Raw genomic sequence first — 15,243 nt, forward strand, 5'->3', positions numbered from 1 at the left:
TTTATTTAGTGCCTTCTCCATATAAACAAGTCCATAAAATGTACAGTGTTAACGACTTTGTCTCTGAAGAGATCTCCTTGTAACGAGCTTGTTTCTTTTGCTGGAAAACAACTGCGCTGGCTCCTGTAGCCCAGCCCCTTCTGAGGACGTGATGGAGGAGGAGGGGACCACACAGGATGGGTCCACCTTCGCCAGGATTCCTCAGATTGCTGCACCCTTTCCTCTGTTATAGATATCTGCCTGCCTATTGACACCCTCCCTCCTCCGACACACATATAATTCATATTACTTATAAACACAGGTGTTGAATTAGCATAGCTAAGCTAGGAAGATTATATTGCCATCCATTCAGTGCTGTTGTGAATGGATGCTGGGCTCGCCTTGAATACACCTGAAGCTTCAAGGAGATGCATCTGAGAATGAACATCTAGCATGTCATGGCCATTTGGCCACAACATCTGCATCCTCCTCCCAAGTTTGTGTGTTTTGTGTGTGTGTGGATCCTAGCCCACCTGCTCCCCAAATGAGCAGAATACTGAAGATGTGGGCTCTAGTCCATGGGTAGGCAAACTAAGGCCCGGGGGCCGGATCCGGCCCAATGGCCTTCTAAATCTGGCCCGTGGACGGTCCGGGAATCAGCGTGTTTTTACATGAGTAGAATGTGTCCTTTTATTTAAAATGCATCTCTGGGTTATTTGTGGGGCATAGGAATTCATTCGTTATTATTTTTCAAAATATAGTCTAGTCTGAGGGACAGTGGACCGGCCCCCTACTGAAAAAGTTTGCTGACCCCTGCTCTAGTCCATGAAAGCTTACATTACAACATATTTGTTAGACCTTAAGGTGCCACAACACACACTCCTCATTATTTGGAAATGTGTGCATTGATTCTTTAGAAACCATTGTGATCCCTACTCGGAAGTAAGTCCAGTTCAGCTCAATGGGACTTACCACTACATAAGTGTGGCTAGGATGACAGGGCTGTGTTACATCGCATCATATTTTATACTGTGTACATATTCTGCATTGGTAAAGCAGCCAGTTTATTTCTATAGCATAGCATGGCACGATGCTCCTACATGGATGTCATCAGTGTTGCCCCCCCCGGGGGTACTCAAGGGTACGCAGTACCAGCACCACCAACGGAGACAGAAAATTTTATATTATGGGGCAGCATGCAAATATCATCCACGTCCCCATTAAGCAAAAAGTCTTTCAGTTTGAAGCTATGCATTTCCTGATTCTCAAGACATTTAGATAGACTTGTTAAAAATACATGAATTGGGAACCAGCCCTTCATCATCGACTGGAGTCATTTATCAGTAAATCTGCCATTCCATGGAGAGGAGTGAAACTGCCTGAACCTAATTTCAGAGGGGTAGCAGCCTTGCTGGTTTGCTGCAACATAAATAATTGGGGTGGGGTGGGCTTAAAAACTAGCAAAAAATTATGTCGGTAGATGCTTTTGTGGACCACGGCTCACCATCAAATGCCTGAAGCCCCCTGCCTTCTCCAATCTGGTGCCCTCCAGATGTTGCAGACTACAGCTCCCATCAGCCAGGAGTGCCATGTACGGCCCTGTGACTGTACATGGCCCTGACACTGAAATTGTGGGTGCCTGGCCCCTTCATGGGGAATTTTGTGGGTGCTTGGGCACCCAGGCCAGGGCCCCAGGGAGTTGCCACCCATGCATCAGGTCTGGCCTGCTTTTCAGTGAAGCATTATGTTTCCAACCTAGGGCAGCCACACAAGAAACCAAAAAAGCATTACGGGGGTGGTGGTGGTTTGGACTACATGACCTTTAGGTCCCCTCCCAACCCTACGATTCTATGATGCTGTGATTTCCCTCTGGCTTTCCCCCAACGCCTGAATTTCATGATGGTGGCCTGTGAACATGGGCTTTCCTGTTATTAAGCATTAAGGCTGCAGTCACGGCCCCAGGAAATCCGGCCCCCAGCCCCACTGAACACCATGGAATTTCCTTCTGAGATGTGCACCTCGCCTTCCCATAGGGTGGAGAAATGGGCAGAGAGAAGCCTTCCTCCCTCGCTCATCATGGCGTATGGGGAAGAGCCGTGGTTCAGCGGTAGAGCATCTGCGCTGCATGCAGAAGGTCCCAGGTTCAATCCTGTTATGTGCTAAGCTTGGATCCTAGAACAATAGGCAAGTAGGATCCTAGAATGCAACAACTGATTGGCTTGCAGGAAAAAGACCAATCAGGCTCCAGGAGAGAAGCAGAATCAGCCAATCAGACAAGACTCATTGTGTAAATAATGTATATAAAAGCCTGAGGTTTGGGGGGCAATGGTCTGACTCAGTATAAGGTAGCTTCCTTTGTTCAGCATTGGTGGATAGCTGTGAAGCTGCAGGTCAGAAGATTCGGGGCAGACAAAGGAAGCACTTGTTCACACTGCACATGGGTAGACCAGGGCATTTGCGATGGCAGCCAAAGTGAGCGACTTCAAAACAGAATCAGACAAATTCTCAGATAAGGCTGTCCATGGCTCCTGGTCGGCCTGGCTCTATGGCCTCACTGGAGGAGGCATCCCTGCTGCAGATCATGAGTGGGAGCGAGATGTTTGCCACAACTAACATAAGCCCGTTGGTTTTTTAAAGGCGTAGGACAGACTCGAAGGCAATTCACTGGGTGCAATGGAGAAAGTGGGTTTAGGGTTACAGCCGTAAGGCACCACATTCATGATGAGGTGGAGGTTGTGTGTTTGTGTGCGTGCTGTTTCTAAGGATGTCCAAATGGGGGCAGGGGTGAAGAGAACCTCTCTCAGTTGCCTTGGCATGTGGGTAAATTGCAGTATAGAGTATATTGTGGTTCATATGTAAATGCATTATCGTGTGTGTGTGTGTGTGTGTGTGTGTGTGTGTGTGTGTGTGTTGGAAGTGCAACTGAAGTGCAACTCAGCTTGCATTAAGACTGATGGGGTTTGCAGGAAGACAGACAGCGATAGGAACCAGCTCAACTTGTGCTGATGTAAATAAGCTCCAAAGACTATCAGCAAAGATATGTGCATATACATATATTCTTTGTAAACTGCTTTGTGGGGTGTTATAATCAAGCAGCGTGCGTACACACACACATACACACACTGGTTGACATTGAAAATATGTAAGTATTTTATGTTACGTTACAATGTTGGGCAAGATCACGCATACACACCTTAGCTTCAATGGCTACAATGCTATGCACATTTATGAGGGAGCAATGGTGCTTCCCCGATAGGGACTTAATATTGCAAATGGTTCTTTGGCAAGAGGTATTTTTAAAACACTGTATTTTCTGTGTAAAGGATAGCTGTTTTATATATTTTATTTACTTGGCATTCTTACACTGACAAATTATTTGCATTTCTAAGCTGTGTACGAAAAAGCAACCCATAGAAAATGGGACAGTACAAACATTATCATCGAACACTACCTTAGAATGCCTGCTGGAACAAGGACGTTTTAGTCAAGCACCTGAAATTTGGCAAGGAGGTTCTCTAATCTCAGTCAGGAGGGCGTCGCACAGACGTGGGCCCAGTAGACTGAATGGACACTGTAAATTTGGATTAAATGTGGGGCAGGAATGCCGGCTGGCATTGTGATGACAACAATGTTGTGTGGACACAGTGAAGAACAGGCATGTATGGGGAGTTCTCATCTTGAGCCCCTTTAAACCCTAAGAAAAGATTGTGATGAAAACCTCTTCCATTGAAATAAACAGGATCCCCAAGGGCTGGACTTCGGCTGGATCGCCAGCTACATATTAGCTGGTATACATTCTATACACTATTATTGCACACCCACTAAAATCTTTTCCATTGCTCCAGTTCTTCAGAATCTGTGCTGCACAAATTTGCTGCGGTGCATAGATGCTTTGCTTTAATCCTACCTAAGACAGGTCTTGTGGGACGCGGGTGGCGCTGTGAGTAAAACCTCAGTGCCTAGGACTTGCTGATCGTGTGGTCGGCGGTTCGAATCCCCGCGGCGGGGTGAGCTCCTGTCGTTCGGTCCCAGCTCCTGCCCACCTAGCAGTTCGAAAGCACCCTTAAGTGCAAGTAGATAAATAGGTACCGCTTTATAGCAGGAAGGTAAATGGCGTTCCGTGTGCTGCGCTGGTGCAGGCTCGCCAGAGCAGCTTCGTCACGCTGGCCACGTGACCCGGAAGTGTCTTCACACAGCGCTGGCTCCCGGCCTCTTAAGTGAGATGAGCGCACAACCCTAGAGTCGGTCACGACTGGCCCGTACGGGCAGGGGTACCTTTACCTTTAAGACAGGTCAACGCTACCGTGCGCCAACATCACAAAGAGGTGGGAGGTTTCTCCACATGCCAGTCAAACTGGAATAAATGAAATTGCCTGTGGTCATTCCAGATGACCTGCGTATTGAACATTCAGGCTGAGTTGTCTGTACAAAGTTTGCTGGGCTGTTAGACACAATGTCAGTTGTTTGCTGAGCATTAATTCTGACTGGTTTGCGGGGTGGTTAGATGACGTCGCCTCAAGGAAGTTTATCCCACACTTTCAGGTGCATTCCCCTGTCACTTTCAAGTATAATTGTGAATCAACTGAAATTGTGATTGCATACCCTCCAACATTTCTCCCATTCCATAATAATAATTATACCCCACACATCTTCCTGGGTTGCCACAACCACTCTGGGCAGCTTCCAACATATATAAAAACATTAAACTTTTTTTTAAAAAAACCTCCCCTATAAAGGATTGCCTTCAGACGGCTTGGGGGGATGGATAACTCCATACCCCACAACATTTCTCCAATAAAAATAGGGACATCCTAAAGAAAGGTGGGACATTCTGGGATCAAACCAGAAACCAGGACGGCTTCTCTAATTCAGCGACATTGCTGGAAAATAGGGACACTTGGAGGGTCTGTGGAGAGGTGGAAGACATCTCATTGGTCAAAAGGGGTTGAGAGAGTAGCTTTGACTGATATTCAGTAACCGCGGAATAAAATAAGTGCATGCATTCTCTCTCTGCCCTGCTCTTCACCACAAAAGCTGTTTTCATGCCATCAAAATGCTTTGTTTCATTTTTAATTTTAACACAGAAAAAACTAGTTGCAGAATCACAAATATCATAAAACATCTCTTTCATGAATGTCATGCAGGCAAAACTCACAGACTCACTCAAAGGCCATGTCACTGAATGAAATGGATCCCACCCAGCCCTTGTGAAAAACCAATCAAAAAAAAAAACCAAAAACAATTCAGTCTGTGAGGTCGGTAGTTCAGCCTATTGACACCTCAACCCCAAATATTTTTATTGTAGCTTAAAAAAAAAATCCATAGATGCTATTGGGACTCTGAAAAATAACATAACATGGGGTAAAGCCTCATTCAGCTCTACGTAAATTGAGTTTTTAGTAAATGTATTATTGGGTTCTATCCTCTTTTCCTGAAGAAAAATACTTTCCCTTCATTCCAGTTTCTATCTCTCCTGGATCTGAATTGATTTAATATATGTGTGTTCCCCCCAAAATGTTTTTATTTCTATAGTTGTTTTCTAAAATGAGATTTATATTTATAATTTTTTAAAAAAACAAATGTTTTTGTATGCAATTGTTTAAAACAGTTCCATACATAAAAACAGTTAAACATGTGCTTTGAGATGCCTCGTGGGAAGCTATTCATAAATGGAATAATAATATTATTATTCATAATGATTATTATTCATAATGATAATAAGAATAGTATTCTATCCACCCATAAATACATAAATACAAGTCTTGCTGGTGGCTTACAGGACTCAGTTGAATAACTGAGAAGATCTGTGAAGAACTGTGAAGAGAAACCAGTAAGGAAAGCTTACTCCGAAAGGATTTTTTTGTGGGGGGAGGCAGGTATGATCAGGTGGGGTTAGGCAGGTGTTGGACTACGCCTCCCATCACCCCCTGCCCACTAGCCATGCTGGTTGGGGCTGATGGGAGTTGTAGTCTAACAACAGGTGGAAGGGGCCAGGGTGCCTACCCCAGAAAGGGTAAATCCATATTAAATGTGTGCAGTTGGGGAAGAGAATACATGACGCTGACTGTGTTGCGTGGACACTGAGACAAACATGCACCCATTCCATAATAAACCTCCACCGAGAATCATTTTTTATCTCCATACAGGAGAAATCTTTCCCCTGGTGAATTTATGTGAAATTGCAGTGATCGGCATTTAGGAATAGCTAAAAAAAAGGCAGGCTGCCCTAAATGAACTCCAAAACAGCATCCCTCTCTTTCTCAGTCCATTTGCATCTTTAAGTGTCTTAAAACCATAGAATTGGAAAGGACCACAAGGGTGTCTAGTCCAACCCCTTGCAATGTAGGAATCTTTTGCTCTGTGTGGGGCTCAAACCCACAACCCTGAGATTAGGAGTCTCATGTTCTACCAACTGAGATATCCAAGCCTCCTTAAGTCTCCAGGCTAGACCTGGCTTGATAGACCCAGATCCTCTGTTAACAAGCTAGATTATTTCCTTTCCATGGTTTATGTGCGTTTATGCTGCCCTTTGATGCACAATATAAATTTAGCACTAAGAGTCCTGCCTTTCTCACTAAGGAAGGGGTTGGATAGCCCTGCCTTAAAGGAGGGGAAGAGAAGGACTGGTTTGGGAGACTCTGGGGGACTTTCCAGTCTAAGATTTTCATTAAATGCATGCAACACATCTCGACCTTTAAAAATCAGCAGATGAAACAACTAGAACTTTTGTTGACTGAGGGGACCCAGTTTCGATAAGTAAATTTCAGGTGTTGGAGTTGAGTCCTACTTTTTTAAAGGTGGCTTGGATTCCATGGTGTTACCACAAAGGAAACTGAAAAGGGGGAAATATTAATTCAGGCTGATTTTTTATGACGGTGCAGGTTCTTTTTTTGTGTGTGTGTGTGTGTGTGTGTGTGTGTGTGCGCGCGCGTGCGTGTGCGTGCGTGCGTGCGTGTGTACACCCACAGCGCTTCATAGGGATGGAGGAGAAATTTGATTCAGCCTGCATTTAAATGTGGATCTACTAAATCCACACTTTTGTGAAGAACCAAAATACAGCCATCCACTGAAATTTCCACATTTATCAAATCTTGTGGTGCAGTTCTCCAACCAGCCATGATTTACAAAATAATACATATGCTGGGGGAAAGTATGCATTAAAGATATACATTAATTAAAATAACCTACAAAACTGCATTACATTAAGAAAATTACTTGCAAAAATACGTACACCAAAACTGCAAGCAAAAATTTGCTTATTTGGAGAAATTCTGAGTAAAATGCTGGTTTTTTTCAGATAGATAGATAGATAGATAGATAGATAGATAGATATAATATGCAGATTGCTACAGAAATGTGGAGAACTGAATTTAAGATTGGGGGGGAATGAGAACCTGAAATTGACAGGTCCTTTCACTCCTAATGCTTCAAAGTGAAGTTTTGGTAAAATTAAAATGTTTATTTAAATTTAATGAATCGGTTAAAAGGCAGGAAGTTAAACGATTAACTGTGCAGTTCTATGCGCAATTCCTTGGGAGTAGGTTCCAACTGAACAAAATGTGACTTGCAGAAAATGAATTGCAACCCAAACATTCTTTGATTGGTTAACAATAGTATACAATATATTCTGCAATGCAGTCCTACCCTGTCCTGCTTCCCATTTGAAATAAATGACAAGTCAAGTCAATTTCTCCCACCCCACCCCCACCCCAAATATTCAAAAGAAACTGAAAGCAGCTAACACATTAAAATCATAACAAGAGTCAGATATAAACCAGTCCACAGTTTCAAAAAAAATCATAAATGAAAAAATTTGCATAGCCCAACCAACAGCAATTCCAAAGCAGCCAGCAAAATCACCACAAAACCAAAGGCCTGTTTTAATGCCCCTCTAAAACAATATGATGCAGCTTGGAAGGCAAAGAATGCCGCAGGATGGGTGCCCGTCCCAGCCTAAAGTAAAGGGTCACTAGCCTTGGTCACTGCTAAAGTGTACCTTCTGGGTATTGTAGGATCTGGAGCAGGCCTCAGGTGACGCCTGGAGCTTGCTGGAAAACACCTTTGGAAGAAAGTGGTTCTTAAGGTACCCAGGTCTCAAGTCATTTACGGTTTCAAAGGTTAGCGCACGCCATTCACATCATGCCTGGAAATCAGTAACCAGCACAGATCACCCAAGATTGGTCTGAAGGGACTGAAAACCCCTGAGAAAACAAAGAAGAGAATGTGTCCCCTGATGAGTCCTACTAGATGCTAAACAAAGCCACAACAGCCTGTAAATAAAACACAAATCTATAGCAAATCAAGCAACTTGAAATAAAGACAAGCTCACAGCCAAATGGCTAGTGGAATTTCCTAATCAATGACATTGTCAAGCAGGTGTGTGTGTTTGTGCACACATGTTTATAATGGGGGGAGATTCAAGAAGGTAGAGGAGCAACTTGTCTCTGTGATGATAGTTGTTGTTTGAAGAAAAATTCTTTTGGTGCTGCATTTGTGCAGACTTTTGGGTCCATAAATGATTTTTCATTGCATTATTAAGTATGACCTTGCCCTCTGGGCTCATGCTTAGATTGATGTCTTTCAGCCACTGAAGAAGCTTCCATGGTCAAAACATGTCTGGCTCCAACATGGGCTTCAGAAGACATTAGCCTTATGGAATTCACTTCCCCCAGTGTCCACACATACACCTGTTTGATAATATGGTATCTTGAAAGTCCACTGGCCATTTGGCTACGAGACTGCTTTTATAACATTTTATTTCAAGTGCCTTTATATGTTATGGATCTGCATTTCATTGGCAGCCTGCCTTAACTCTGCTTTGCATTCATCAAAATGCCTCACGCGCATCAGCATCTTGGCTGCAGCATTTTGCATTAGTAGGAGTTTCCAGCTGCTTTTCGAAGAGCGCCTTGCAGGAATCAGACCTGGAGGTCACCAGGACCTGAATGGCTATGTCAAGAAGGCAGGCCAGTCGGAGCTGGGAAAGGGATTGCCTTAACCACCGTTGCCACCTGCATATCTCCCTATATGAAGCAAATGTAAGTATGCTGACACAAACACGATACACAATATGTATTAATGCCATGTAGGCCTACAGAAGGCGGAATCAAAAGAACTATTTAACCGATTCTGGGCAAAGGAAAACCAGGTTATGGCCTTGCATTTCTCAAACTGGAGGGCCCCCCCCCATCACCATGTCACTCAGCAAGCCGTCACTCAACGTTAAAAATGGATTGCAGTCATGGTTTAAAATTATTTGCAAACAGATACTCCTCTACATCCAATCACAGCCATTATAGTCACCTGTGAAAGTCCTATGCCCCTACCCCATCATCATGTGACTTCCTCACAAACGGTATATTTTTTGTCCATTATTTCCCCATCACTGGAGTCAAAGTCAGAGATCAAGGCAGCAGTGAGTTGATTTTAAACAGGTCATCCTGTTGGGTTTTTAATTTCCTCTCTTCCCTGCCTTTCTTTTACCATCTTAAAGAATCCATAATCAATCCAGGTCAAAGGCAAACTGAAAGCCATATTTTTTTAAAAAAAAATTGCCATAGTGTGGCAATAGATTTTTTTTAAAAATCACCTTCAAAATAAAATAGTTTTGAAGGGGAAGCATGATTCATTTTATTCTGTTTACCTTTTTTTTAAAAGCAATCCATAAATTATTTCCATTAGAAATCATGACCCTCTTGCCTCTTAGCCTGCAGTTCTATACAAACATACGTGTGAATTAGTTTCATTCTAAACAATGAGACTTAATTCTGAGTAATCATATATAGGGCTGTGCTGTAAATGTAATACAGTATACACTTACTTTCTTATTTTAATAATACACTATTAAATGCACACTATTAATGCACATAATATTTTTAGATAGCATAGACATTTACATCAGAATTGCCAGCATATTCTCTTTCTGTGCATATACAATATTTTTATGTAACACATGGGCAGACCAGATTTGCTGGCATATTTCTGTTATAAGCCACTCATCAAAAATTAAGCTGTAGCTATGATAAGGGTGGGTTATTGCAATTGGCACCAGACAAGAGTTTGCTAGCAAATAGCAGACAGATAGTTCTACACTATCAGAGAAATTACCACGTTACAATTGAGTGTGTGTGTGTGTGTGTGTGTGTGTGTGTGTGTTTACCATCCTCTCCCTACCGAATGTTCAAACCATTTTCCATCCCAGACATTTGTTTCGGCCATCTGGGCAACAATCCTGTAAGGTAGTCCCAGTATCATTAAGACCAAGCAGTGTTTACTTTTGGAATAAGCACAGGCAGGATGGCATTGCCTGTCTTGTGCAGAAAACAAAACAGACTGATTTATTACGGCGCTGGCTTTTAAGCCCAGTGGGGCTGTAGTTTGAGAAAGCTGAAGCCACAATAAATTTAAAAGTCTGAAGGTGCCACAAGACACCAGGAAGCTGATTTCTACTGTAGTCTATTATTAAACAGAGAGAGAGTGTGTATTTATGAGAGTCATTTTGCATATTGTTTTTTGTATTATAGAAAAAGAGCCCTTGGGTCACTGTCATCAGAGTTGGGGGAGTGGGAAAATGAAAGCCTGAATTTGGCAGCTAAAGCTATACAGGGTCCGGCCTTCACAGGGATATTCCAGGTCCCCTTTCCTGAATGTTCAACTTCATGGGAGGGGGGCTAGAAACACCAACAAGTCTATTTGAGGACAGCGGCAGAAAAACATGGAAGGAAAAGCCAGCCAACTGATCACTAAGCATTTTCCCTCCGACTCCTCTCAGCACATACACCATCCAATGTTTGCAAAAGCACCAAAATAACCAACATGCACTTGATGTTTACCTTTAAGATTTAAAAAATCAAAACATTAGTTTTTTAAAAAGTAAAACAGAAAAAAAACCCCACCACATATCAGTACCTAATGAATCAGGCATCTTCTGCTTAAGAAAGACTGTTCTGCCGTGATTCACACACACACAAACATCATCCCTAAGGCAGACTCGCCACCATATTTTCTACTTATAGGTCTTCTGAGCCCTGTGAAACTATTTCGCCCAGAACGTCGTTAGGTTGGCTGTGTGGGCAGAGTTGATGCTCGCTGCAATCCAGGCCCCCATTCAGCGTGAGGGAAGCATTCAGGACAACTGGAAATGTCCATTTTGTGAGAGAAAAAAGCCAATGCTTTTACCCCAGGCCAGGACTTCAGATGGGCTGCCTCATAGCCATTTTGTCTGCTGCATTCACATCCAAACATTCTCTCTCTCGCCCCCTCACACACATGGTGTAATCTTTTTTATTTTAAATCAGATCCATTGGCTAAATGAGCAATGTCTTATTCTGCACCTAAATAATTGTTTTTTAATAATTATTTACATCATGGAGTGGCACACAAATGCTGTGAATGAAAAAAAATGAAATAAATGCATTTTTGAGGAGGCCTCTATGTAATGAGCACCCATTGGGTGGAAAGCCAAATCACGCCACATTAGGGACTACTTTAGGAGCCGCCGAAAAAAATGGGATGGTTTTGCCTTCCAGAAAAAATATGTAGCCTTCTAATATCTGTAATCTTTTATTTCTCTTTCTTTTCTAGTAATTAAAACACTTAGCAAATGTTTCCACGGCCCCCATTGATACAGTTGGTCTGTTCAAGAGATTTAAAGAGCATTTTTGTAACTGTTTTTTTGTATGCAGATATTTCTAAATGTTGCATTTGTAATGTTCGAATCATATGCTGTAAACTATTTAAGGATTTTCCTTTCTTTTAGGAATGGAAACTGAAATTATCCTTTAAAAAAAATAAACCACAATGTTCACAGTCTGATCTTTAATTCTGGGATCAAATATGCATGTTTACTCAAGCCCAATGAATCCAAGAGGGTGTCTCATCTCCCAGTGAAAAGGTCCGAGCCCTGCAGCTGCAGAAGCTGATGAATCAGACTTGTGCAGTACAACCCTGACTATCTATACTTACGAACACCCCACAGTGTTCAGTGAGGGTTATTCCAAGATAGAAGTAAAGTACTTCTTTTACAGTTTGGTATCTTGCAGTTAAGGGGGATGCAAGATACCGTATTTAAAGGCAAAACTATGTCAGTTCACACTTTCTGAAACAATAACTATTTTTTGAAATTTGCACTTTTCTGAATTTTGCAATGCAGTTCTCCTGCCAAGTAACATGTACAGAATTGCATATACTAGAAGGAAGTGTGCATTAAGATGCAAATACATTGGAGAAAATAACATGCAAAATGCATTATGGTGGTCAAAATTGCTTTGCAAAAAAAGGTGTGTATTAGACAAAAATGTGAGTTTTCTCTTTAAAAATCCTAAACTGTTATGGAAATGTGCGGAAGTTAATTGCAGATTGGAAGAATGAGATGAAAGTGAAATGGGCAGGTTTTCCTAATCCTACTTAAAATATTTAGCTGCCCAAGAAGCTCTTTTTATGCCAGACCAGATATATTTCTCCTGCCAGCCCAGTCTTCTCGGAGTCTCCTTTCCCACCATCTGCTACCTGACATCTTTTTAACTGGTGATGTCTGGGGTTGATCTGAAGACCCTCCACATGGAAAGCCCTTTCTCTGCCACTGAACAATGCTCTCTCCACACGCCCCTTCCTCAAGAATAATGCCCATTTAATCCCTTTCCCGGCTCAATCCTGTGCATGTTTACTCACAGGTAAACCCCACTGTGATCAAAAATGCTTATTCCCAAACAAACAGGTATCAAAAACCTGCAAATGCAGTTTTCTAAGCACATCTACTCTGAAATACATCCAAGCGAGTTCTTAAAGACATACTCCTTTGTAGCTGCACTCAGGGCTGCAGCCTTATAGCATTTCTCAGATGCAGGTCCAATTGGAAGTCAATCCCATTGAGTTAAATGGGGCTTACAGTACTTCCAAGTGCATGAGCTGAAGGCTGCATCTGAGAGACTTACCTGGGAGAAAATCTCAAATGAGTAGACAAGGCATATAGGATTGTGCTGCTGGTGGGTGAAGTCAAAATGAAAATAAAACAGAAACTGGAGATCTGGGAAAGGTTTTCAACCTGATCCTACACATATTTGCATAGAAGTAAATCCTATCAAAATGAATGTGATTTATTCCCAAATGTGAGGATCACAGCCCAAACTGAGCACTGTTATATCTTATTAGTTTGAATTGGAGAGACTTAATTGCCGTCACCCCCCCCCCCAAATAAACCCTTTTGGTTGCTTGTATTTATCAATGAATTACAATCCTTCCAAGGTGCTTGTGGGGGTATCCTTGTGTCTGCCCCATTTGATGCTGACCACATTCCTGTATATGGCCAAAAAGAATGAGTGGTCCAACGGCAGCCCTGGCAGACCACAAATATGAACTCCAGTTCACCTGACCAACACCTCACTCTGCCCACAACATCATACAGAAATCAATGAGGCTGCAAGATGGGGGTCCCTCCTTATCTCCCGATTTCGCCCTTTCAGTTTCAATGCCACCAGGCTGAAAATTCAGTGTATTTGAAATAAACTGGGCACCTGATCCTAAACACATTTACTCAGAAATAAATCCCACTATACCCAAACAGAAAGAAGACGCTGAGTAGGGGGGAATCGTTTTTAAATATCTCAAGGGTTTGGGATGTTGTTGCTGCTGTTGTTTGGGGGAGGCAAGGGGGGTAGTCCAAGCACACTGCCAAAAATGGAGAAGGTGAGGTCCCTCACCTCTGGCAAGGTAATATATGAGGGAGATTTAAAAGACTGATTTATCCAAACATTTTGAATTGCACTTCCAAGTCGTCCTGAACCCCACATTTTAAAGGAAAGAGGGGTTTAAAACACATACCCAGAAGAGAAATTTAATTGGACAGCACCCAAAGCCACCTAGTTTCTGAAATCTGCAAAGGCCTTGCTTGCTTCGAACAAGGCAAAAAGATCCCACCCACCCACTCTTCAAAAACTTCAGATATGCTTCTGGGGCCAGGACCAATAATCCAGAAAGGAAGTGGGTGGGTTTTACCAACTCTCTATACCTGTTCAGCTCTACCTGCTTTCAAAAAGAAGGCGGTGAAGAAGTAGAGGAGGAGGAATCTGATTCTGACTGCAAAAAGGAGCCACTCCATTTTGCCTTCCAAGTCCTCCTCTCCTTAAAATATAAATCAATAAACCCAAATCCTACCCTGATTTTTACGGGCGTTAAAGAATTCCACGGCGAGCTGCCGCAGCCGAGGGGTCGCTCAGCCCGGAGAGAAAGCCCCTCCGGCCTCGGAGGGCAGTGAGCAGCCGCTCCATCTCTGCAGAAAGAGGGGGAAGAAGAGCGAGCGAGACTCTGCCTTGCTAGGCGCTTCAGGATCCGAGCGCCTTCCACCCACCTCCAAGCCTCGCCCTGCGGATCGCGAAGGTGACGCGAGTTCTCCTTACCCTTTCCTGGGCTTGCAGCGAGCCGGGTGTGTGGGGTGGAGGTGGGAAGGGGGGGGAGAAGGAGGAAGAAGGAAGAAGAAGAAGAAGAGGCTGCCTTTCCCCGGGAGGGGATTTCGCAGCCTGCCAGGCGGACCTTGGAATGAGCGTTTTCTTCCCGTTCCCTTCGCTCTTGTGGAGGGATGGTGGGGGCAGGCGGGATGACGTCGCGGAGGAGCGTCTATTCAGGAGGCTTCAGACCTCACCCCCCCCCAACACACAAACACAAGGGCCTCCTTTAGCTCATTGTCCCCTCTTTTTTCTCTCTGCATGCCTAGACTGGGTGGGTGGAGGGAAGGAAACTAGAGATACCGTACCTTGATCTTTTTGCGCCTACGAGGAAGACTCTCACAGATGAATTTATGCACACACACGTTGCAGATGATGATCATATGATATGATTTATTGTTATTTATTAGAATGTCATCAGCTCATACGGCGTTTTTTCTCTGAACAGCCCAATTCTGTGCACGTTTCCTAAGATGCAAGTCTTTCTGTGCGCCTAATGGGCCTCATTCCCAAGTTAGTCCTCATATAGGATCGCCAGCAGGAAACTTGCCATCCTAGGAACATTGACCTGAGAGTATGTCTCGTTAAATTGGCGTCTTCGTGTGTGTGTGTGTGTGTGTGTGTGTGTGTGTGTGATCTTCTTCCAAGAAAACGTACATTCTTGATTAGAATGTAGTACATAAGCTCATGAAACCAGTCTCTGCCTGAGGAATGGCCATACTTCGGAGGTCTGACCCCCATCTCACCGACTTGGGGATCATTTGGCGTAAAGGCAGGGGAGATCTATAGTACTGTATTTCAAATAGATAACTGGTCCAGTAAGCCA

General features: G+C 43.3%; 1 long non-coding RNA gene across 2 annotated transcripts in view; it reads right to left on the reverse strand.

Moving 5' to 3' along the window:
• LOC309521469 overlaps nt 1–14,471 on the reverse strand; it is a 60,668-nt gene extending 46,197 nt beyond the window's left edge. The window contains exon 1 of one of the 2 annotated variants that reach the window (XR_014214677.1): nt 14,373–14,471. This is a non-coding gene — a long non-coding RNA (uncharacterized lncRNA). The remainder of the gene's footprint in view (nt 1–14,372) is intronic. The other variant, XR_014214678.1, reaches the window with a different exon arrangement.
• Between the last annotated feature and the right edge of the window lie 772 nt (nt 14,472–15,243).

This window comes from Podarcis vaucheri, assembly GCF_965113315.1.
Source record: "Podarcis vaucheri genome assembly, chromosome: 16".
Taxonomy (NCBI): domain Eukaryota; kingdom Metazoa; phylum Chordata; class Lepidosauria; order Squamata; family Lacertidae; genus Podarcis; species Podarcis vaucheri.